Genomic DNA, 24,230 nt, shown 5'->3' on the forward strand with positions numbered 1-24,230 from the left:
ATTTGGTATGTGTTTTTTTTTCCTTTCCTTCTGGAGATTCTCTCTGATGGTGCTGATTATTTTATTTTATTATTATTTATTAAATTTATATGCTGCTCATCTTGTGGTTGTGCTTGATCCAGGGAGCATTGTGAGAGGCTCCCTGGATCAAAGCTTATCAAATGGCCCCTCACGCTGGTGTGCACTTATTCATTTAGAGCAGGAATGTCAAACTCAAGGGAGTGCTTAGACCTGGCCCACAGGGCCACCCTGGAAGCAGCCAAGGACCAGCCCACGGTGCCTCTGCCAGTGAAAACAGAGCATAGGAGGGCCGGTTTTCAACTGTGATGGCCTCCGGAAGCCCTCTGCCAGTGAAAATGGAGCTCAAGAGGGTCCATGTGCGGCACCCTGAGCTCTGTTTTCTCCGGCAGAGGGCTGCAAGAGGCCATCACAGCCGAAAACGGATGTTGAGATGGCCACGCCCCCGCCCCCCCAGCCCACGAGATCAAACAGAACTCTGATGTGGCCCTCAATGAATGTTTGAGTTTAGAGCATTAATAGAAATGACCCCATCTTTGCTACCTCATGCAATAAAGTAAATTCAACTTAATTGCATGAACAGTGTAGCTCAATCATTTTTTGCCTTCAATTTTTAAACTCTACCCCTCAAAAAGAAGGCAGGGGAGAAGAAACCATTACAAAAGTCAGGCCTCAAAGGCACAATGAAATAGAACAGATTTTATTTATTCCATCGTTCTTAGCAAAACTGGCAGCATTTTTTGAAGACAATTGATTGGTCCTGCTTTATCAAACACAAACATTAGGTTATCCAAGGCCACTAATTGTTTGGTCTTGCTCTGATAACTCAGTAAATAAAACATCTAATAACATGCGCTTTATATTTAGCAATATTAGCATCTCCCAGAGCAATGTATGAGTCAAACATTAGCATTATTATTAATATTATATATTTGATATTTGCCCTGTTTTTCATCTGAAAAGGATGCTTAAAGGAACTGACAGCGATAGTCAGAAGGATCGTAATAAATATAAAAAGCACAAAGTCCTAGGTAACATAACCTTAATTTTAAAAAATCGAAGAGTTTTTCTTCACTGAATTTTTTTGACTCAGTTCTCCATTCACAAAACATACCAGGATTGCCATTATGGGGGAAATAGAAGGCACAAGGAAATCTCATATACATCTCATTGGGTTTTACAAGATAAAGGCAGGATATAAATCTAATAAGAACTATGTTTATTCTATTCAGTTGGGTCTGATTCTCAGAGACTGCCTGGACAAGCCCCTGCAGTTTTCTTGGCAAAGCTTTTCGAGTTTGCCATTATCTCCTTCCTAGAACTGAAAGAGAGTGACTGGACCAAGGTAACCCATCTGGTTGTGTGGATAAGGCAGAACTAGAATTCATGATCTCCCAGTTTCTAATCTAGCCTGATGCCATAACTTTTACACCAAACTGTCAGTCAATGAAGCTATTCAGAAGGGACAGAGTATAGAATGGATATCAGAACAAATGTATGAGACATTGATACGACCATCTTTATTTTTCAGCACTATTTCTTAGACTATCAATTTATTTATTTATTTATTTATTTATTTATTTTTTATTTATTTATTTATTTAATTTATTTATAATTGAATTTGTATACCGCCCTTCTCCCGAAGGACTCAGGGCAGTTAACAGCCAGTTTAAAAAGCACAATAAATACAAATTAAAAACACAATAAAATTTATATAATTTGTGGCCGAAATACTAAAAAACTAACAATAATAATCAAACTAAAACCCCATTAAAATTACTTTTTCAGGCTAGTCCTGCTCGATGGAATAAAAGAGTCTTCAGCTCACGGCGGAAGGTCCAAAGATCGGGGAGTTGGCGAAGCCCCGGAGGCAGCTCATTCCAGAGGCCAGGAGCCCCCACAGAGAAGGCTCTCCCCCTGGGGGCCGCCAGTCGACATTGTTTAACTGACGGTACCCGAAGGAGGCCCTCCCTGTGGGAGCACATAGGTCGATGGGAGGCTGTTGGTGGCAGTAGGCAGTCCCATAAATAGCCTGGTCCTAAGCCATGGAGCGCTTTAAAGGTGGTAACCAACACCTTGAATTGCACCTGAAAGACCACCAGAAGCCAGTGCAGTCCGCGCAGGAGAGGTGTTATATGGGAGCCACGAGGTGCTCCCTCTATCACCCGCGCGGCCGCATTCTGGACCAGTTGGAGCTTCCGGATGCTCTTCAAGGGGAACCCCATGTAGAGAGCATTGCACTGGTCCAGGCGGGATGTAACAAGGGCATGGGTGACTGTGCAAAGGGAAACCCAGTCTAGAAAGGGACGCAACTGGCGAATCAGGCGAACCTGATAAAAAGCCCCCCTGGCGACGGCCGTCAAATAGTCTTCTAGAGACAGCCGTGCATCCAGGAGGATGCCTAAATTGCGAAATATATCAATATTTCTTAGATTTATGTGAGATGTTTGTAGTCCCACATTTCATAAAATGAGGGGCAAGAGAAATAGCATTGAAGCCTGTGCCCATCCTCTTTTATTCATTTAGCTGTTATTCTGGCAGAGATGTAGTGATATAGACAAACCGGAGGAGTGATTTTTTTTCTAAGAATGTTAACACTGAAATCTACACCCATTAACCCAGAAAGAGGTCCAATTGAATTTACTGAAGAATTTTTCCTCAACAGACAAGATTCCACTGTCTTTATATAACAATATGTAGCCTAGAATATATTGTCTGTATATTCTTCATTGGAAAGTCATCTTGTCTTTTCACTAAAGTTACATTGCTTGTTTTCCAATTTTCCTTAGGAAATACAACTTTCAACAGAATCCCAAATGGTCTTTGGGCTATTTTTGACCAAGTTTAGTTCTTACAAGGGAGAAAAATGTTAGGTGTCTTAAACAGTTCTTTAGGGCCTGTCTAGAAAAAGCCATTTAATCTAATGGTAATAGGTATTACAAAACTGTTTCTAATAGAAGAACTTGTTCATGTCTTCCCAGCTTCCCATGTGATGGACAGTTTTGCTTGTGTTACTCATTTAGGAGGAGACAATAATACAAGGAGGAACTGGCTGTTCATTAATATCAGCTTGGACTCAGGTCTGATCTAGAATAAAAAGGAACTTACAAAGAAGAACATACTATTGCTCTCTATAACAGGAGTAAGTTCAATTTCTGGTAAATATCAACTCCTTCAAGACCAAAAATATTTTACTATTTTTATTTATTTGTTAAATTTACATGATGGTCCCTGTCTCAGTGTGGCAGCAACTCTGAGTGGCTTACAAAATGATAAAAGGGTAAAAAAGATAACCCAAAATGATTAAGTAAACAAAAAGCTAAAAAAATGAAGGGGACAGACAGCATGAGATGGGAATCTTCCCTCTACTCTATCAGCCACCACAGCATAGAGGGCCCCTATTGCTGCCACAGGCCAGCCAGCAGAGTCAGTTTTTAAGGCTCTTCTGGAAGGTCAATGGGTTGGGAGCAGGGGTGACAGCATAGTATTTAAGAGGTTGCCACAAAGAGGAGACGGTCAACTTATTTTCCAAAGCACCAGAGGACAGGATAAGAAACAATGGTTGGAAACTAACAGTGAGGACAATTAACCAGTGGAACAGCTTTGCCTTCAGAAGTTGTAGGTGCTTCATCACTGGAGATTTTTAAGAAGAGACTGGACAGTCATTTGTCTGAAACGGTATAGTATCGTTCGTTTTTACTTTGGCTGTACACCGCCCTGAGCCCTGAGTCCTTCGGGAGAAGGGCGGTATAAAAATCGAATAAATAATAATAATAATAATAAAATAATAATAGGCGGAGGTTAGATTAGGAGACCTCCAAGGTCCCTTCCAGCGTTATTCTGATTGATCTCATCTTGAATAGTAGAATATTCTAGAGGGCAGGGGCCACATCACCAAAAGACTCTTCTCCTGGACCCCACTAGTCAAAATTCTTTATCTGAGGTAGGCCTCTTCCACTGTTGTAAGTGGTGCAGGCCAAATGTAACATAACATAACATAATAACAGAGTTGGAAGGGACCTTGGAGGTCTTCTAGTCCAACTCCCTGCCCAGGCAGGAAACCCTACACCATTCCAGACAAATGGCTATCCAAGATTTTCTTAAAAATTTCCAGTGTTGGAGCATTCGCAACTTCTGCAGGCAAGTTGTTCCACTGATTAATTGTTCTAACTGTCAGGAAATTTCTCCTTAGTTCTAAGTTGCTTCTCTCCTTGATTAGTTTCCACCTATTGCTTCTTGTTCTACCCTCAGGTGCTTTGGAGAATAGCTTGACTCCCTCTTCTTTGTGGCAACCCCTGAGATATTGGAGCACTGCTATCATGTCTCCCCTAGTCCTTCTTTTCATTAAACTAGACATACCAAATTCCTGCAACTGTTCTTCATATATTTTAGCCTCCAGTCCTCTAATCATCTTTGTTGCTCTTCTCTGCACTCTTTCTAGAATCTCAACATCTTTTTTACATCATGGCGACCAAAACTGAATGCAAATATTCCAAGTGTGGCCTTACCAAGGCATTATAAAGTGGTATTAACACTTCACGTGATCTTGATTCTATCCCTCTGTTTATGCAGCCCAGAACTGTGTTGGGTTTTTTTGGCAGCTGCTGCACACTGCTGGCTCATATCTAAATGGCTGTCCACTAGGACTCCAAGATCCCTCTCACAGTTACTACTATTGAGCAAGGTACCACATATATGGTACCTGTGCATTTTGTTTTTTTGGCCTAAATGTAGAACCTTACTTTTTTCACTGTTGAATTTCATTTTGTTAGTTAGCACCCAATGTTCAAGTCTGTCAAGTATCTTGAGCCTATCTTCTGGAGTGTTGGCTATTCCTACCAGCTTGGTGTCATCTGCAAATTTGATGAGTTCCACATCTATCCCCTGTCCAAGTCACTGATGAAGATGTTGAAGAGTACTGGGCCTAAAACAGAGCCTTGGGGTACTCCATGCATACTTCCCTCCATGTGGATGTAGTTCCATTGAGGACTACACATTGAGTACGGTTGGTCAGCCAGTTACGAATCCATCTGGTGGTGGTGCTGTCTAACCCACATTTTTCTACTTTATCTAGTAGTAGGTTATGGTCTACTTTATCAAATGCTTTGCTGAAGTCCAAGTAAATTATATCAACAGCATTCCTTTGGTCCACTAATTCTGTCACTTTGTCAAAGAATGCAATGAGATTAGTCTGGCATGATCTGTTTTTGACAAACCCAAGTTGGCTTTTGGTTATTACTTTGTTTGCTTCTAAGTGTTCAATGATTTGTTGCTTGATTATCTTTTTCAGAATCTTCCCTGATATTGAGGTCAGGCTGATAGGTCTATAGTTTCCTGGATCTGTTTTTTTTTCCTCCTTTTTTGAAGATGGGAATTACATCAGCTCTTTTCCAGAACTCTGGCAGTTCCCCTGTGCTCCAGGAACTTTGAAAGATATAGTTCAGTGGTTCTGAGATCTCATCTGCCAGTTCCTTCAGAACCTTGGGGTGTTCTGTCTCCTTCCCCACTTCAGACCCACGAGCTGGCCTTCAGCCAGTGGATTCACGGCTCTTATCAGTCCTGGCAGAGAAATCACAGCTGCCTGACAAAGTTCAAACAAATGACTCACGTAGCAAGACTTTCAGCTCTTTTTGAAACGGATCAGCTAAACTTTGCTTCCCATTTATTTATTTATTTATTTATTTATTTATTTATTTATTTGATCATATTTATATACCGCCCTATCTCCCGAAGGACTCAGGGCGGTTTACAGGCACTTAAAAACACATAAATACAATATAAAAACAATTAAAAAACTTATTCTAAAAGCCCAATAATTAAAAATACAGAAATAAAACCCAATTTAAAACCCATAAATTTAAAATCTAACTCAGTCCTGCACAATTAAATAAGTATGTTTTAAGCCCTGGAAGGTCCGAAGGTCCGAAGCTGATGAAGTCCGGGGTAGTTCGTTCCAGAGGTGGGAGCCCCACAGAGAAGGCCCTTCCTGGGCGCCAGACGACATTGCCTCGCTGACGGCACCCTGAGGTGTCCCTCTCTATGAGAGCGTATGGGTCGGTGAGAGGTATTCGGTAGCAGTAGGCGGTCCCGTAAATAACCCGGCCCTATGCCATGGAGCGCTTTAAAGGTGGTCACCAAAACCTTGAAGCGCACCCGGAAGGCCACAGGTAGCCAGTGCAGTCTGCGCAGGATGGGTGTTATGCGGGAGCCACGGGGGGCTCCATCTATCACCCGCGCAGCCGCATTCTGGACTAACTGTAGCCTCCGGATGCCCTTCAAGGGGAGCCCCATGTAGAGAGCATTCAGTAATCCAGTAATGCAGTAAACCCATGGAGTGAGAGCAGTCCCAAAGCTCCTTATATATCCTGTGGGGTGGGGTCCTGCCCCACCCTTCCTTTTGATGACGCCGCCTCTCTAATCTTTTGAAGCGTGGGTCAAGCCAAGCTTGATTATTATTATCAGCTGGGTCTGAAGGCATAGCCTGAGGAAGGGAGGAATCAGGGGATGATGGCCTCATTACATCCTCCAACTGGTCTGGTTCTGGCTCCTGGAGCCGAGCCAAAGGAATCAGTGCTCCCGAGGTAAGCCTTACCAGCCCTTCCCCCTCACTCTCGGAGTCAGTTTCGGGCATGGGGCCAGGTTCGGGGGCTGGAGTCACAACACGGGGTGTAATCCATCCGGTCCTGGTGATTTGAACTCGTCTAGGGTAGACAGGTGTTCACTTACCATTTTTTTCCCTATTTTAACTTGTGTTCCTAATCTGTTTTTTGTGGTGCTGTTTTTGATAGGTTGGATTGTTTTTTCCTTTTGTGTAAAGATAGATGCAAAAAATGAGTTAAGTAGATCTGCTTTCTCCCTGTTGCTTGTCACCTTCTTGCCACTTTCTCTCAGCAATGGGCCAATTGTTTCCTTGACTTTTTTCTTGCTTTTAACATGTTGGAAGAAGCTTTTTTTGTTATTTTTTACTTTTGTCGCTAGCCTTTGTTCATTGTGAGCCTTAGCTTTCCTCACTTCATCTTTACAGGCTCGGGCTATTTGCTGATATTCTGCCTTAGTTATTTGCCCCTCTTTCCACTTTTTATATTTGTCCTTTTTGTCTTTCAATTTGTCAGATAGTTCTTTATGCATCCATACTGGTTTCTTTTGAGATCTACTATTTTTCTTCTTCATTGGTATTGTGTTAGACTGTGCTTTTATAATCTCACTTTTCAAAATTTCCCAAGCTTCTTGAGTTGTTTTCCCCCTGAGGATTCTCATCCATTGAATCCTTCTCAAGCTCTCTCTAAGTTTATTGAAATTAGCTCTCTTAAAGTCCAAGACTCTAGTTTGACTTTGTTCTACTACTTGTATTTGCTTAATGTCGAATTCCAATATTGCGTGGTCACTTGCCCCAAGGTTCCTGTAGCTTCAACACCTTCTATCATTTCATCTCTGTTAGTGAGAATTAAGTCCAATATGGCTGATCCCTTGTTCCTTCTCTACTTTTGGGAAAAAAGTTGTCTGCTAGGTTTGTTAGGAACCTGTTGGATCTTCCACTTGGTGCTGAGTTTGTCTCCCAGTTGATGTCAGGGTAGTTAAAATCCCCCATTACTACTGTGATGTGCTTCCTACATACCTTAGTTAGCTGACTAGCAAAAAGTTCATCTACTTCCTCTGTTTGGTTGGATGGCCTATAGTATAGACCTATGGCAATATCGTTTTTCACCCCTTTTATATTGACCCAAATACATTCAAGATGATTTTCATCATTGTTGTGCTCTATTTCTGTAGAGATGTAGTTATTTCTTATATATATTGCAACTCCACCTCCTCTTTTATTTGGTCTATTTCTTTTAAATAATTTATATCCCTCTAGCTGTATGTTCCATTTGTCGGTTTCATCCCACCAAGTTTCCGTAATGGCAACAATATCATATCTGCCCTCATTTACTTGAATTTCTAATTCACCCTGTTTATTCCTCATACTCTGTGCATTGGTGTATAGACATTTGAGTCCATTTTGATTGACCTTGTGTTTACTGTCTACATAACCTGTGTTGTGCCTGACTGCCCCTACTTTCTTGCCACCTGTTTGACTAGTGCATATGGTATGGCACTCACTATTAAATGCTTGGTTTTGCTTGATAGCAGGGCTGATAATCTTACCCACACAGACATCTGTATTACATGCACTGATAACCCTATTAATTTTGGATTGCTGGGGACAGAAATTTTCTGTATCAATTAATTCTCTGTCCCCACTGTTCAGTTTAAATGTTTATCCAGAAAATCTGTGAATGTATTGCTAAGTAACTCAGTCCCTTTCTTTGATGGATGCAATCCATCTCTTTTGTACAGTTTTTCATTGGACCAGTTGCAGACATTGTGACTAATAAAACCAAAGCCTTCCCTTTTACACCACTCCTTTAGCCATGCATTAAATTCCACTGCACTCTGGCCTTTACCTTTTTGTTCCTTATATACTGGTAAAACCTCTGAAAAGATAATTTTTATATTTTTAAATATAATAATAATTTTATATAATGTCATTGGGATGAGACAGTTCCTTAGATACCCTGGACACATGCCATAAAGGATTTTAAAGATAACGACCAATATCTTGAATGGGATCCATAAATAAACTGGCAACCAGTGTAGCTCACATAACAACAGAGTTACTTAAAAATATATATTATTTGAAATAACTACCAGAAGCAAAAAGCATATGTTCTTGCAAGAGTAAATCTCCACTTTTTCCATCCTTTCCTTTTTTAACTTTAATCAAAAAGTTCCGAGATGAAAAGCATCATCATTCAGATGGAAAATTGCTTGGAAGTCTAGAAATCCAGTTTAAATTAGGATTCCAGTACCTTTGGCAAACCTATATATGGTCTCATTTTTATCATCTCCAAAGTTGTTTCTCTTTTTCCAATTAGAGTATATGCTAGAAGTATTTTTTTTTAAAAAAAGTAGTTTTCAAAGGCCCTGACATTGTTATAAAGTAATTTCTTAGTGAGAAAAATAAATGACCCAGTTACTTGCAGTACACAGTTATTTACAGAGATTTTAATGTTGACAGCAATTTGTTTTCAGTTTTGAATTCACTCCATTTCAGAGTTGGTGTATTATTTGCATTTGAAGAAATATTCTGTGTCTGCTATTTAAATTTCTGTAACAAACTAAGGACCGTATCAGTCTAATGATGTCCTTCTTCCAGATCATTCTTAAATGATTTGAATTAATATACTGCCATTTATAGCTAGTGTAATATCATGTGCGAATTATTTTTATGGATAGTCAATTACAAGACTCACTAAAGTAGATTTAAAAGAAAATTTATACCATAACCACTTTCATTGTATTTAATGTTAGATTTCAAATTATCCCAAAGATATTTTATTTTATTTTAAATAATGAGTATATACATTCTTTATACATTCTTAATGTTTTCATTGAGTAAGATCTCGTGAGCTTATAAAACTGATTTCATTTTGTCTTCTGTGAAACCAAACTGGAATATATATTGTTGGAATATATTCAACAGAAATTATTTTCTATTGACAGCCAAGTCTCTAATCTTACTACTGTATGTTCTCTAATGTCCCATTCTTGGAATTAATTTTATATACCCTTGTATTTAAAACCTGTAGATGATCAAGAAATGAACAAATTAGTCATTCTTTCATGTTCATACATTCATTTTTCATGTGCACCTGTGAATATTATGCTTAATCAATGTGTTCAAAGCCAAATGTCATATATTGTTGGGGTATAGTACGTGGGCAAAAATAGCTTGGCTTGCAAGGTAGTATAAAAATGAGAGGTCCTAGTTTTCAGAGAACAGCATTAGTATGAATGGGATAAAATTGGTCTTTGGTTCTGCTTCTGGTGTACTGACCCAGATGTGCCAAAACGGACACATAATACCAAATCATTAGCTAATAATGCTATGTCAATCATCTAAAGCTGGAAGCCTTGTCTCTGGGGTTTGATCCTCACCAGCTCAAGGCTGACTCAGCCTTCCATCCTTCCAAAGTTGGTAAAATGAGGACTCAGATTAATAATAATAACAGAGTTAGAAGGGACCTTGGAGACCTTCTAATCCAGCCCCCTGCTGAGACAGGAAACCCTACACCATCTCAGTCAGATGGTTATCCAACATTTTCTTAAATTTTTCCAGTGTTGGCGCAGTCACAACTTCTGCAGGCAAGTTGTTCCACTGGTTAATTGTTCTAACTGTCAGGAAATTGCTCCTTAGTTCTAAGTTGCTTCTCTCCTTGATTAGTTTCCACCTATTGCTTCTTGTTCTACCCTCAGGTGCTTTGGAGAACAGCCCGACTCCCTCTTCTTTGTGGCAACCCCTGAGATATTGAAACACTGCTATCATATCTCCCCTAGTTCTTCTTTTCATTAAACTAGACATACGAAGTTCCTGCAACCGTTCTTCATATATTTTAGTCTCCAGTCCCCAAATCATCTTTGTTGCTCTTCTCTGTACTCTTTCTAGAGTCTTTCTAGATTGTTGGGAGCCATATGCTGACTCTTTAAACTGCTTTGAGAGGGCTGCAAAAGCACTGTGAAGCAGTACATAAATCTAAGTGCTATTGCAATTACTATTTGTCTTCTTCATCTTACTGGAAAGCATTAGTTGCAAGGCCATGAGAGAACATCTCATTATTTTTTTCTGTTTGTTTCTCCTAAGGTTTATATAACACTGGATCATAATCCTGGAGTATTTCTAACTTTATTATAGGCCAATTAAGTCTACATTGCAAAGTGTAGAAAAGGTAAGGCCTTGACTTTATTTTATTCAAGATCTCGGAATAGGGCAAATTAGGGATCCTACTCCAAAGGATATCAGCAAAGCAGTAAAGCATATCAGTAAAGTATATGTGAATTCTTTTCAGTCATTATTTAGTATTCTACTATAAAATTAAAGTTAATATCAATACGTACCAAGGAAGAGAACAGCATATTAAAAAAAACCTAAAACAAATGGAAGAATAGTTTTCATAAAGGATTCTGCTCTCCCACAGTGTTACTAATTCATACTTTGGAGAAATTCTGTATTTTCATAAAAGCATGTTCTCCATAAAAGCAGGTAAGCAAGAAGTGAAGTTTTCTCTCTCCTCATTCTCCATCCAAAATAATGAGACAAAGAGTCAGAAAAGATCAATCCTAAAACATCTGAAGCACCACTTGAACAGCATCAGCATTGACAAAAATATTCATCAGTCAATTCAAAAAGAAAACTTTACTTGGAACAATTTACATCCTGTAATGATATATTTAACACCATCAAACATCTATATCAGTCTATCTCAGGCCCTTGGAAAGGACTCTATATGTGGATAAAAATACCAAATCGAGTCCAGTAGTGAATCCAAAATTTTTTACTACCAGTTCTGTGATGTGGCTTGGTGGGCATGACAGGGGAAGGATACTGCAAAATCTCCATTCCCTCCCCACTCCAGGGGAAGGATACTGCAAAATCTCCATTCCCACCCCACTCTGGGGCCAGCCAGAGGTGGTATTTACTGGTTCTCCGAACTACTCAAAATTTCTCTAGAACCTGCTGGATTTACCCCGATCCAGTCTCATCATCTGGCTATGTGACCAATCAATAGTAATAGGGGCCTGTTCTGGGTGCAATCCCAAAACAACTGGAACATAACTTGAACACCATCGGCATTGACAAATTCACCACCATCAATTGCAAAAGGTGGATTTAATTGGAACAGCTTCCATCCTGCGATGATGTCTGTAATGCAATCAAACATCCAGATCTGCCTATCCCAGGTCCTTGGAAAAGTCTTGATAGGTAGGCAAAAATGCCAAACCCTGTTGGAACATCTGGCTGATTGTGCGATGAACCATAATAATAATCATACATTTGGCTGACTGTGCGATGAGCAATAATTATGGATGAAAATGCCAAATCCAGTCAGAACATCTGACTGACTGTGAGACGAATAATTGCTGTCCAACTCTCAATGATTCGGAGTAGCTATTTCTTTCTTCCATTCTTCTAATCAAATTTTAATTATTTAATCAGTATCTCGGTTTGTATACTGGAGTGTCCTTTTCATGTTTTGATTACATAAGAAGAAATTCTCTGAGACTGTCGGTCTTAACAATAAACCTGAAGGTAGCTGGCTTTCACTGTCTGCACAAGAAAACCATGGGAACGAAATCGTTACAATCGTCAAAGAATTCATTTCGCTTCCATATATGTATGCCCATGAGAATCTGTGGGGGGTAGCAGCTAACTTCCCGTTTATCCTGACATGATTGCACAAGTGACAATTACGTGGTAGATGTCATTTGCATCATGATGCAAGTGGCACAAATTCATAATTTATATCATTAGCACAATGATATCATGATGCATATGATATCTTCATGGTCTGGACCAGCCACCTAAACCTATGCCAATTTCTGCTTGCGATAATAAAGTTATCAGAGCACTAGATGGACTCAGTCGTTCATCTGATATATACAATACCATTGCAATACCATATAGTTTTGCATTTTCATGAACCACATGCATTTTAGTGTATTTTGATTGTAAAACAAAAGCACATTGGAAAGAGAAATGTGTGTTGTTGTTTTTTTAAAAAATCCTTATCTCGCTTTGTGTGCGAATTCACATATTTGGAGACTTCGCATTAAATCACAAACCAGACAGATTTCTCTTGCATCTGAAATAGTGAAACGTGTTTTAAGAATCCAGTATTAGGAATAAATGTTGCAGCTGTATTTTCTTCAACACTTGGCTTAAATAATCATAAATTCTTTCCATTTCATGTGGGAAGAAACATGCAGATATTGGTAAATTCTTACCAAAACCAAACTGAACAACATTCCCACTGGCAAACTGCATTCACCAAATTCAGTGGGTAAGCCTACATTCAGTAGCAAGAAAACTCAGTTGAAACTCCTCATAATGTAACAGTTAAAAATGAGGAATCTGTCAGAAAGAAAGCCTGGCTTAGTAGTATTGGTATGGTTGAATATAAAGGTAAAGGTAAAGGTTCCGCTCGCATATATGTGCTAGTTGTTCCCGACTCTAGGGGGCAGTGCTCATCTCCATTTCAAAGCCGAAGAGCCAGCGTTGTCCGAAGACGTCTCCGTGGTCATGTGGCCAGCATGACTCAATGCCAAAGGCACACAGAACGCTGTTACCTTCCCACTAAAGGTGGTCCCTATTTTTCCACTTGCATTTTTTATGTGCCTTCGAACTGCTAGGTTGCAGAAGCTGAGACAAGTAACAGGAGCTCACCCCATTACGGAGTATTAGGGATTCGAACTGCTGAACTGCCAACCTTTTGATCAACAAGCTCAGTGTCTTAGCCACTGAGCCACCACATCCCTATGTGGTTGAATATACAGAGGTACAAAACCATATCAGTGGTTATCCCAAAAATACTACATTGTGCAAGGTTGAATAGAAAAAAAGCAATGCAATAGAACAGCTGTACCTACTCTATGGTATGGGAGTCACAAGGGCAAAATCATTCATGGAAGAGAAATTTGAGATATTTTCCATCAATGAACACAGAAGGGGGTTAATTGGATCTAGTCAAAGGCTGCTTTGACCGGAAGCTCAGCTTAGTCCCTCCAATGTATTGTCTGGAGCAGCCCTTGTGTTCTGAACCAGCTCCCCAAGCATGACAAACCTTCTGAAGTTAACTCAAAGATTCCTTTACTAGGAATGCCAGCAGCCCTGGCAAAGAATTTCTCTCTCAACGCAGGCTAACAAGTCTATCCATCTGGAAGATGTATAGTTGTCTGTCACACCTATTCATCTCTGTCCCCTGCCTTTAATCTCCAGAGCTAGGGTGGGTCTTCATTAGCAGTGGTGGCTCTCCCTTCCCAAGGATCGGCCCACGGATTTCCACTGCTCTCCTCTCCTCTGCCTTCTGCACATCTGAGAGTCAGGCACTGGACCCAGCTATTCCTCCTCTTCCTCATCATTCACCTCCAGACCTGGGGGCTATTGACTCTCCATCTAAGGGCTGAAGGACGGCCCAGGCTCCACCTCTGTCTCTCTTTCAGCCATCTCCATTCCTTCTTCCCCCTCAGAGTTCTCAGGTTTCCTTGATGCTGACCCTGACTTCCATGCCTTCTCCTCCTCTGATCCGGCTGCTGGAGGGGTCGGCGGCTGACAGGCCACAACACCCTGATGAACTGGGAAACCTGGAAAAAAACAGGTGATCTTACTTAATCTGCTGCACGGTATGTCAACGTCCATCCCTGAACTGCTTTGAACGCCCAGCTTCAGAGCTAACCTGGCCCCCAACTACCAATGAGCAATGTTGAAAGGAACCCCTTCTCTTCCTTCCATCTTTCAGTGAGCTGTTGGAGCAGTAGTGGGTTTCACTCACCTTTGCTACCGGTTTGGAACTGTGAGCGCGTGTGGCGCTTCTGCGCATAACCTTCTGCGCATGTGCAGAGAGTCTGTGATGATGTCCGGTGGACAGAACCTCCCACCGCTACTGGTTCTCCCGAACTGAGATGAACCAGTAGAAACCCACCACTGTGCTGAAGGTTCTATCGACCATCATTAACTCGAGAGCTTGACAAGTAAAGAAAGCACCACCAAATGATGCTTTGGTTCTTCTTCCCCCTCTCCCATCCAATTATCTACATAGCTTTCTTCTCCTTTTTCCATCCTTCTCTTACTTAGAGGCTCACAGTTCAGTTCCCCTTTCGCCTTCTGCTGCTGCTGCTGTTGAACTCTTGACTTCTGACCAAAGCTTGGCCACCAGCATCCCTCTCTCCTGCTTGCCCAAACCTCTCTCTGAAGCCAAGAGAACGGCTTGGAGAGAGCAAGCCCCAGACTGGCCCTCATCCCTAAACACTGCAATGTTCATAGTGTTCCTTCATTAGACTCCAGGGATTCTTCGTGGCTATTCCCTCTTCTTAAATGTTCTTTCCCCATCAGGTACTATTTCTCGAGTGACTGTTATTTCCCCCCTCACAGCCATTTTCTCCCCACTGCCATTTCCCCCACTGAATGCTTTATGGATGTTTTTCCTGTTTTCATTGCTATTCCCTTAACACTATTAGTTGTTTTAAAGCCGATTCCCCATTCATGCTGTTTCCCCAGTGATCACTTCTTTCCCCTTCACTACCATTTCTCACTAAGAGGCTTTCTTTCTGTAGCTCCTCCGTAAAATCCAGCCCGTTTCCCAGAGGCTTCTGGTTGCCATTATTGAGGTTCTCCTTTGCTTCGGGAGGCATACTTCTTAAATACTCTTTAGATAAAAGATCTTGCTTGCAGGCTACTCCCCGCTGGGTGATCCCTGCAAAACAGAAAAAAATTACTGTGATCAGAGTGACTCTGATGGTTCAGTCAGATGGGCATTTCTAATTATGTAATTTCAGAAATGGCAGCAGTTATCCAGATTCAGTGGAAACCGTAGTATTTTTTTATAATTGAATGGGTATGCTGTACTGTATTTTTGTTTGAGCTGAGCACGGAAGTTGGCTTTCACTTTCAAACAGAGTACACATAATTGTTGGTCTTTCTTATCTAATGTTGAAAGGCTGCATTGTGGCTGAGTGAAAATTTTTCTTTAATGTTTGGCCTGCTTCTTCCAATTGAACTTATGTCATCCATTGAAAGCTCTACTGAGTTTGGTGGTATTTAGCTGCCTGGCTAGGTGGCTCAGTGGCTAAAACACTGAGCTTGTTGATCAGAAAGGTCGGCGGTTCGGGGGTTCGAATCCCTAGTATAGGTCTCCTGAGTAAACAGGGGGTTGGATTAGATGACCTCCAAGGTCCCTTCCAACTCTGTTAACGTTACCTGTTACTTCCACAGATTCATACAAAAGACGGAGTATATGCTATCTGAAGAAAATGAAGCATGGTGCTATGTACTATTGTTATTTGGCATGGGTTGTATATGCAGGTCTGCGCATATTGTTTGTTTGCGCTGCCATAATGAACTTTGCACCCCAAAATTGTATCAGTATGTTCACCCTAAATCCGTACCATTATGTGGTGTATACATAGAGTTTAAAGAGAAGATGAGGGGTTAATAGTAAATAGTGTAGAATTATTACTCTGAAAGATTCCTGTTCCCATAAAATTACTTAGGGAGCTTGCCTTAAAATTGGAAGGCAACCCTCTGCCTCGCTTTCCTTGTAAGATCATTTCTAGATCAAGTAATTCTCATTAAGGTTAGAAAGTGCCAGAGCCAATAGTAAACAAAGGATAATGAATAAAATCATGGATTAGATATGTAACTGGTTCTGAGTCTTATGTGGATAGAATCCATTCTTCCTTGAAGCCAGCAGATTATCTCTTCAATAGAAGAACATGTCCCAATTTCAGAAGAATTTTCTGAAGTGACAAGTTGCAAAGCCTTACCCAAAGCAGTTTATTTGGGAAACTGTAAAAGAGAGTTTATCTTGGGGGTGGGGGTTTCTGGGAACTTGATTGATAGCACACATCCTCTGAAATTAAGTATTTGTAAAGATATACAACACTCTAGTACTGAAGTCTTGCCAAGGTTTCTAAACCACTTTTGTTTCAAATTTCAAGAGAATCAGATCCCAAAAGAAAGACTGAGAGAGAAATATGTTGAAATGTTGTGGAATGACCTGTAGGATCAGAGAAGAAAAATGTATCACAGTCCCTTGATAGGCAATAGGCAGTTTCTCAATTTTAACTGTAACATCAATTTCTTTTCGCATTTTAGGTTTAGAGATATAATTTATGCTAATTTATTACATCTTGTATATATATATATATACTAGCTGAATATCCATGCTCCACTACGAAACTATGTGATTGGGCTTGATAAATTGACACTTACAGCTTGAAAATTAATGAGTAGTTATGATCAGCCTCTCCTTTCCCCTTCTCTCCCTCAACCTTGCCCCACAGAAATGATTCCTATCCTATTCCATTCTCTCCCTCAGGCTTGCCGCACAGAGGCCTCTCCTATCCTATCCCCTTCTCTCCCTCAGCCTTGCCCCATAGAAGCCTCCCCTATCCTATCCCTCTCCCTCAGCCTTGCCACACAGAAACCTCTCCTATCCTATCCCCCTTCTCTCCCTCAGGCTTGCCCCGCAAAATCCTCCCCTATCCTATCTCCTGCTTGCTGCTGTGAAAGTAAAACTGAAACTGAAACTCCTCTCCTCTGCTTGTGTTTTGCATTTGGAACAGATTTCTTTTCAGGTAGGGAGGGGGAGTAGAATTCCTTAGCATCAGAGCATGTTAATAATAATATAGGAAATACTAATCTTCTGATGGTTATTTCGAAAAATCCTTTTTTAGTGAGCACCTAGAAGCTAAGAGGAACATATGTGGCAAATTTCAAGTTTGTAGGCTTTATGGTTCTGGAGATTTTGTGATGATGTGTGACTGGTATTTTGCTTTTATATATAGATTGGATGATCATGGCAGTGATAGGAACTAAATGATAAGTATCTGTATGCCTTTTAAACAGAATTCAAAGTTTGCCATGGGACAGAAGCCACATAACTGTGGAGTCCTTGGTCTCTCAGAGCCGAGTCTTTTTTCTTGCAAATGTTTCATTACCAAACTAGGTAACATCATCAATGCTAAAAGGAGTGGGATTTGCTCTGCTTTTATAAACTGGTGACTTACCCTGGCAGGCTTGGTGGATATGATCTAGGTGTTTCCTGAATTAGGCTGTTGTTTACTGTTAGCTTATTTATCTGAGTAGGTAGTTCTCTTCCTGATTTTGGGTTTAATGTTAATCGTTGATTTCTGCTCATTTGAGTGTTGATTGTTGGGAGGAAGTGTTTTGGTCTTTTTGTTTCCTTTTTTGCTTTTTTGATTATCTCTTTTGAATGGTATGTAGATGTTCTTTATCTCCATGTGCCTATTGATGGCTGATTTTTTTGAGTTTTAGGCTTCTCCAGCATTTTTGGATTTGTCTTGGTCTATGATGCTTCCAGTTTCCCAACTGAAGCTATGGTTAAGTCTGTCCATGTGTAATAAAATTAGGGAGTTTTCATCATGTCTTCTGACTGCTAGTTGGTGTTCATGGATGCACTCTGCTAATTTTCTGCCTGATTGACTTTGTAGTTAAAAGACAGTGGCAACACTCTTAAGTTAAACTGCATGAGAAAATAATTAACTATGAGAATCAATTATGGAAGAAGGGAATTATATGAAATAATATTTGTAATGCAACTTTTTGGATATATAATATAAAGACATATTCTGCCCTTTCTTGAAAAATAGACCAATCTCATAAGAGTTGAACAAAATCAAACTTTTGGGGAGGATAAAATAAAAGATAAAATAAAACAAACTCTTCTAACATAATATTGAAATACAGATATTCAGTATAGTAGGTGATTACTTACAGAGCTGTTCAGTTTATGAGACAACAAAAGCTTGACTTGAAATAGCACATTTTTATGAAGAGCCAAATTAATACTTTGTGTAATCCCATATTTTTCCCATTCTTATCTTAGGAATGGGGGCATCTCCCAGTTCAAGAACAGTCTGAGTAATGAAGTGTTGTAATAACAATGGGTCTCTATTACTGTGAGAAAAGATTACGCCAACCCTGTGTTACTGCAATGCTCAATTCAAGACTCAGAGAGTCTGTCTCTTGACAGTTCTTTAGAGCTTGAGACTCAAAAGTTCTCAAACAGAACAAGGAACAGTTTCAGCTTTTCAAGTTAAACATGCCCAAACTTGAAATGAGCTTTTTAAAAAATGATTAACAATGACACTTTTAAAATGAAAGTGCAAGTTAATTCCTGAATTACACCATTAGTACAAAATTAATTTCCCTTCTCTGTGAAATATACCTCTGATGAGTTCAATTGCCTGCCCCAGGTGGAAGAGTTACTCAGTCATCTTGAAACACAGAGGGAAAGAAAGTGGGGTGATCCCAGGAAAAGTCATAGCAGAATTGTGGTGAGGGTTGTGATTGACAAACCTTACCCTTCTTTGTTATTGAGCCCTTTGCAATTTTCTCCTCCCTCAGTCTTTTTATACCCCAAAGAACTGCAGAAACAGAGCTTTTGTTGAAACAGTGAACCATACATTGTGGCATCACAATGCAAGTTCTTCTTACCAACTTGTGTGAGATGTCCCAATGCAAGATCAAAGGGTATGGAGTCTGTGCTGTGATGTCACAACACATGCTAGTTATTTGTCCCTTTTCCCCCTTTATCAACATACATGCTTCATTGATATAACAGCATCTTCAAGGGCAAGAAGTAGCCATTGAATAGTTTCTAATAGAAAGTCAGCACAAACCTTCTATCTGATTTAGTGCACTTCATCACGTTTTCCTTCAAAGGAGAATCTTCAAAATGAAGGTAATTGTACAGGGTTCATGAAGGTCCAAACCTAGAAACATGACAGTGAGATCCAGTTGAGTTCAATCCTTTATTAGCTTACACCTAATGGACAAAATCTTGCCAAACTAAACTTTCTAACTTACTAGATATATTCTGAGAGATTCTAGAGTGTGGCTATCCTGAATCTTTGCCCCTCTCCCCCATCCACTTGGGACTGCAGTCTCTTAATCCAGTTTTTTTTTTTCTGGGAAAACTCTGTGTTAAGTCTGGACACGAAAAGAGAGGTAGGACGATCGTAGTGGAGTAAAACAACCGTTTATTGCAGGCAACCAGGAACAACGACAAATAACTGTGAACTGAGGACTGCCCGAGGCTGCAGCTCCTTTTACTAGGAGCTGTCCAGCCTGTCAGCTACTGATGCTTGTTCATTTTTCCGCCAGCAGGAAAATGAACCAATGAAGTGAAGGCTGATGTAAGGCTCACTCCTACTTGCATATTCAATACTCTGTATTGCCAAAAATCTCTCCCTCTGAAAGGTGATGGAACGTCTGCAGGTGGATATTCCATCAGAGCTCACTTCTTAATCGGTATCTTGGGCTGAATTCTAGCATTCTGTTGGTGTGAGGAGGAAAAGATGAAGCATATACTTGATTTGCTTCTTCAAATGACCAGTGTTGACTTAGGTAGGTTAATGGGCAATTGCTTGTCTGTAACTTGATTCTAGATTGCATAATAAACCTCCAAGTGGCCTCAATAATTCTTAGAAAGAGTGCTAATGACCAGATGTCTGCAAGGAATATAAATTCTTCCATCCTCCACCATCCAGTCAGAACTGAAGAAGCTTCTTGGATGAGAAGTGAAAAACAAAGCCTGGTTGCTTTTTGAAAAAGCACCTTTGGAACAACCATGACCTGGATGACTGAGAATCTCCATAGACATTTAGATTGCATAACGTTTATATTTATTGAGAAACTTGCTCCATTGATTTCAGTGAGACTTACCTCCAAGTAATTGTATACAGTGTCTTGTTTTGATCTCAGTATAATGTTCATCTTGTTTGGGGAGTTTGTTGTTGTTGAAGGAAGATAGGCAAATACTGAATTTAACCCTCCGTTCGTATTATAGCGTAAAGTTGCCATGGTATCCCAATGATGGGATATTCCCAAGATTGGCTATTACTGAAAGTGGAACTATGATTTAAAAATGGGGGGGGGGATGCAGAAGCACTTTAAGTCTCCTCACTGCTGTTTATAGATCTCCCTATGACACTATGATTGCAAATGCATCATCTCGGCAGCTTTGAAGTGTAATGTCACTCTCTTTCATGTATGCCATTAAAAATAAATGCTGTTGAAGGTTAAAACCTTTTGTGATATTTGAGATGGAAAAAATGTTTTGCAATACAGCAAGTGTTTCTGAACGTTTTAAAATGAAAATCTGATTTTGCATAGTTCATCATGAGCTGCATAATAATACTGAGTTTAATCAAAAATATGCTTTTTTTAAAAAAAAAAATTCCCATTCTAAATGGTGTACTGCATATAAATATATAGGCTGTTTTAGGGTTCCTCCCTAATTCTCCAGTGGTGGCTTTGATCAGGATTTCCTGATCTCAGAAAACACATGCCTTGTATTTAATATTAGCATCCTGTGCTTGATTTCAGCACTCCTGGTTTCTGGCGTTTCAGTGGCTGCTGCTTAATGCTAGTTTGATTTGCAATAGAGCCCACCTTATCCACAATTTGATTGTAGATGAAGGAGGCAATTTGGCTTATTGTCATGGCCCCAACAGAGTCCGGTTCAGAGGAGGAGGAGGAGGAGGAGTTGGAATTGGGACCATCCGACAGGGGTGGCACATCTCCCTTGGCATGTTTGGAGAGGCCAGGGGCTGGAGACGATGCTGCCCCAGGCCCCTCAAGGCATTGGGAGAATTGGTCAACCAGATGCAGAGCTACCTGCCTTAACAGACTCAAGGGAGGATTGGCTGCTGACAGGCTGTAGTGCTGAAAGACAGCAGATCTCCTCTGATGAGGAACAGCTGCCCCCTACACTGATCCAAGGGCACAGAACTTGCATAGGCAAGTTCAGAGAAGGCCTGCAAGGCTATTCTGGAGAAGGTTGCCCCATCCCTCCTCACAAGGAACATGTGGAGTAGAGTAACTTAAGGAGAAGCTGTGCAGAATTAGTCTTTGCCAATTGTTTGCTTTGGCTTACACTTCAGCTTTGACTTGCGCCTGTTCTGTTTGTCTTGCCTTGCTTGGAAGATTGCTCTTTGCCTTTTGTCTTGGACTTAGTCCTTCTCTCTCTTTTTTTTAATTTTATATTTTAATTATACATAGATTTTTTGAAAACAGTGTATTGTCTGGGTCCAGTTCGTTTAACAGAGAAATGACAAATATTCTGATAATAGTAATAGTAAAAATTGCAGTTCTAATAATTACGTTAACTTATTTATAATCATAGTCATACTAGCTTATCTTTTACTTATACATAGTAATAATATTTCTTCTAATTTCTAATTCTAATATTCTAATTTCTCTTATATCTAACCACTGGTAAAACACCCCATGTTGAGTAATATTCTGTATCTGCCTTATCTTTTATTTTTAATGTCAATCTATTCATCTCTGCACAGTCTAATACTTTCCCAATTGTATTTTCATCTGAGGGAGTGTCCTCATTTTTCCAATATTGGGCAATACAATTCTCACTGCTGTCCACACATGAAGTATTAAATATGTAATCTCTTTATTGTAGCTGTCTGGCAGTATACCTAACAAGAATATTTCTGGCTTCACATCTATACGTTGCTTAATTATCTTTTCTAACAACATATATATTTTCATCCATAATTTTTTGCCTTCACACATGTCCACCACATGTGATAATAAGTACCTGGAATCTGATTACATTTTCAACATTTGGTGGATGTAGCCCTTCTCTTGCAGATTGCTTTTGGCCTTTGCTTAGCAGTTCCTTTGCTAAGCCTTTGCTTAGCAGTTCCTTTGAGAGCTCCTACCCTCTGGAACGAGCTTCCCCCGGGCTTACGCCAAATACCTGACCTTCGGACCTTCCGCTGCGAATTAAAAACACGTTTATTTATTCGCGCGGGGCTGGCTTAAATTTTATTGGTTTTAAATTTTTATTATTAATTTTTAGTGGGTTTTAGTTTTTATGTTCCAAAGTTTTAGGCCAATTATGTAATAAGTTTTTTAATTCGTATTTTAATTGTATATTACATTGTCAGTTTTACCTTGGCTGTACACCGCCCTGAGTCCTTCGGGAGAAGGGCGGTATAAAAATTGAATAAATAGTAATAATAATAATAATAAGCCTTTGCTTAGCAGAAGCAGTGCCTTTGGAACTGCTTCTTGCCTTGGACTTTTTCTTTGTCCTGAGGACTGCCATTGTCTTGTCCCTGGACTCTGCCTTGTGGACTGGACTTGGAACCCTGGAACTTGCCCTGTGAGCAAGCTCCTACTCTGTAGACCTTATTTATACTATAAGGGCTGTGGTTTGAGGGACTAAGCATGGCTGCCTTCAGGTTATCCTGGAGCCTTACCAGTCATTGGAAGGCATTGAGAACAATAAAGTTCTCTCTAGAGATCTGCCTTGATCACCTGGGTCATCACACTTATATTACTGCCATGGAATGTGAGAATGACCTGGAAAATGGAGAGAAGAGATGTTGTCTAGAGCAACGGTCACCAACTGGTGGTCCATGGACCGCTGGTGGTCCGTGAGAAAATTTTGGTGGTCCACAAAATAATTATTTGCATTTTTTATATGGCACTAAATCAGGGGTCCTCAAACTACGGCCCCTGGGACGGATACGTGCAATAAGCATTTGTGTTGCTGCACAAAAGCCCTTTGGGGTCTTTTTATGTGGGTCAGAGGGGGGCAGAAATTCCGACTTGGGGTCTGCTTCAACCTCCTGGTGCAGGGCTTTGGGCGAAGGCTGGAGGGAAGCACTGCTGGTGGCAAGGAGCCGGAGGGCCTTGTTCCAGTGGGACTGCATCATGGCCTGGAACTGGCTGACCATCTCAGCCTGCTGAGACTCCAGGCGCTGGCACCTGGCCTTGCACTCCTGCAGGTCTTCCCTCTGCTTGGTTGTAGTCCTCAGTGAGGTGCTTCTGCTGAGCCTCCTTCTTGGTCAGATCCAATTTGAACTGAGCTGTTTTGCCAACTCTTTCTCATGGTGGCTGCTTAGTTCCAACAATTGCTTCCTGTTGGGGCCCTAAGGAGCCTGGGCGGGGAGGTGAGGAGTGGCTGGGAGGGGAGGGGTGAGTATAAGCCTATAAAACACCCTTCAATGCAAGCGAAAGGTTGGTGACCCCTGGTCTAGAGAACAATCAGATAAAACAGGAAGGAGACTGCAAGTGAGTAATGGGCAGAGAAAGAAACTTAGGAAGGATCTGCTCTAACTAATCAGGTGGTAACAAGACACAGCAAGCGATTTGTACTTTGAGACTTGCAAGTCAGCTCCCAAGTAGCCCAAACGGGGGTGGGGGGTGGGGGGAATACTTTATTGTAAGGCTATAGTAATGGAATCTCACAAGTCTGAAAGTTGTATTTCCTGGAAGCCATGGTTTGTGTCTTAATATACAAAACCAGAGTTCATGTCTTAATGTGACCTCAATTCTTGCTTGTTCCATGGAGCAAATGGTAATTTATCCCACCGTGCAAAATCCAGTGACTAAAGCAGAAACCCCATTGGAGAAAGGCAAAAGAGCGCATTGTCGGATTCCTCTTACTTGCAGGGAAGCCCGGGAAAAACTAGAACCTGAAATAGTTCTGGCAATACTTTTTTTTTTTATTTGTTGTAACAATATATACAAGCATTGCATAAAGGATTATATAATATATAAACATATATATGAGGAGAAACAAGGTACTATAAACATATATATATATACATAGGGGAAGAAACAA

The sequence above is a fragment of the Ahaetulla prasina genome, chromosome 1, assembly GCF_028640845.1.
Source record: "Ahaetulla prasina isolate Xishuangbanna chromosome 1, ASM2864084v1, whole genome shotgun sequence".
NCBI lineage: Eukaryota > Metazoa > Chordata > Lepidosauria > Squamata > Colubridae > Ahaetulla > Ahaetulla prasina.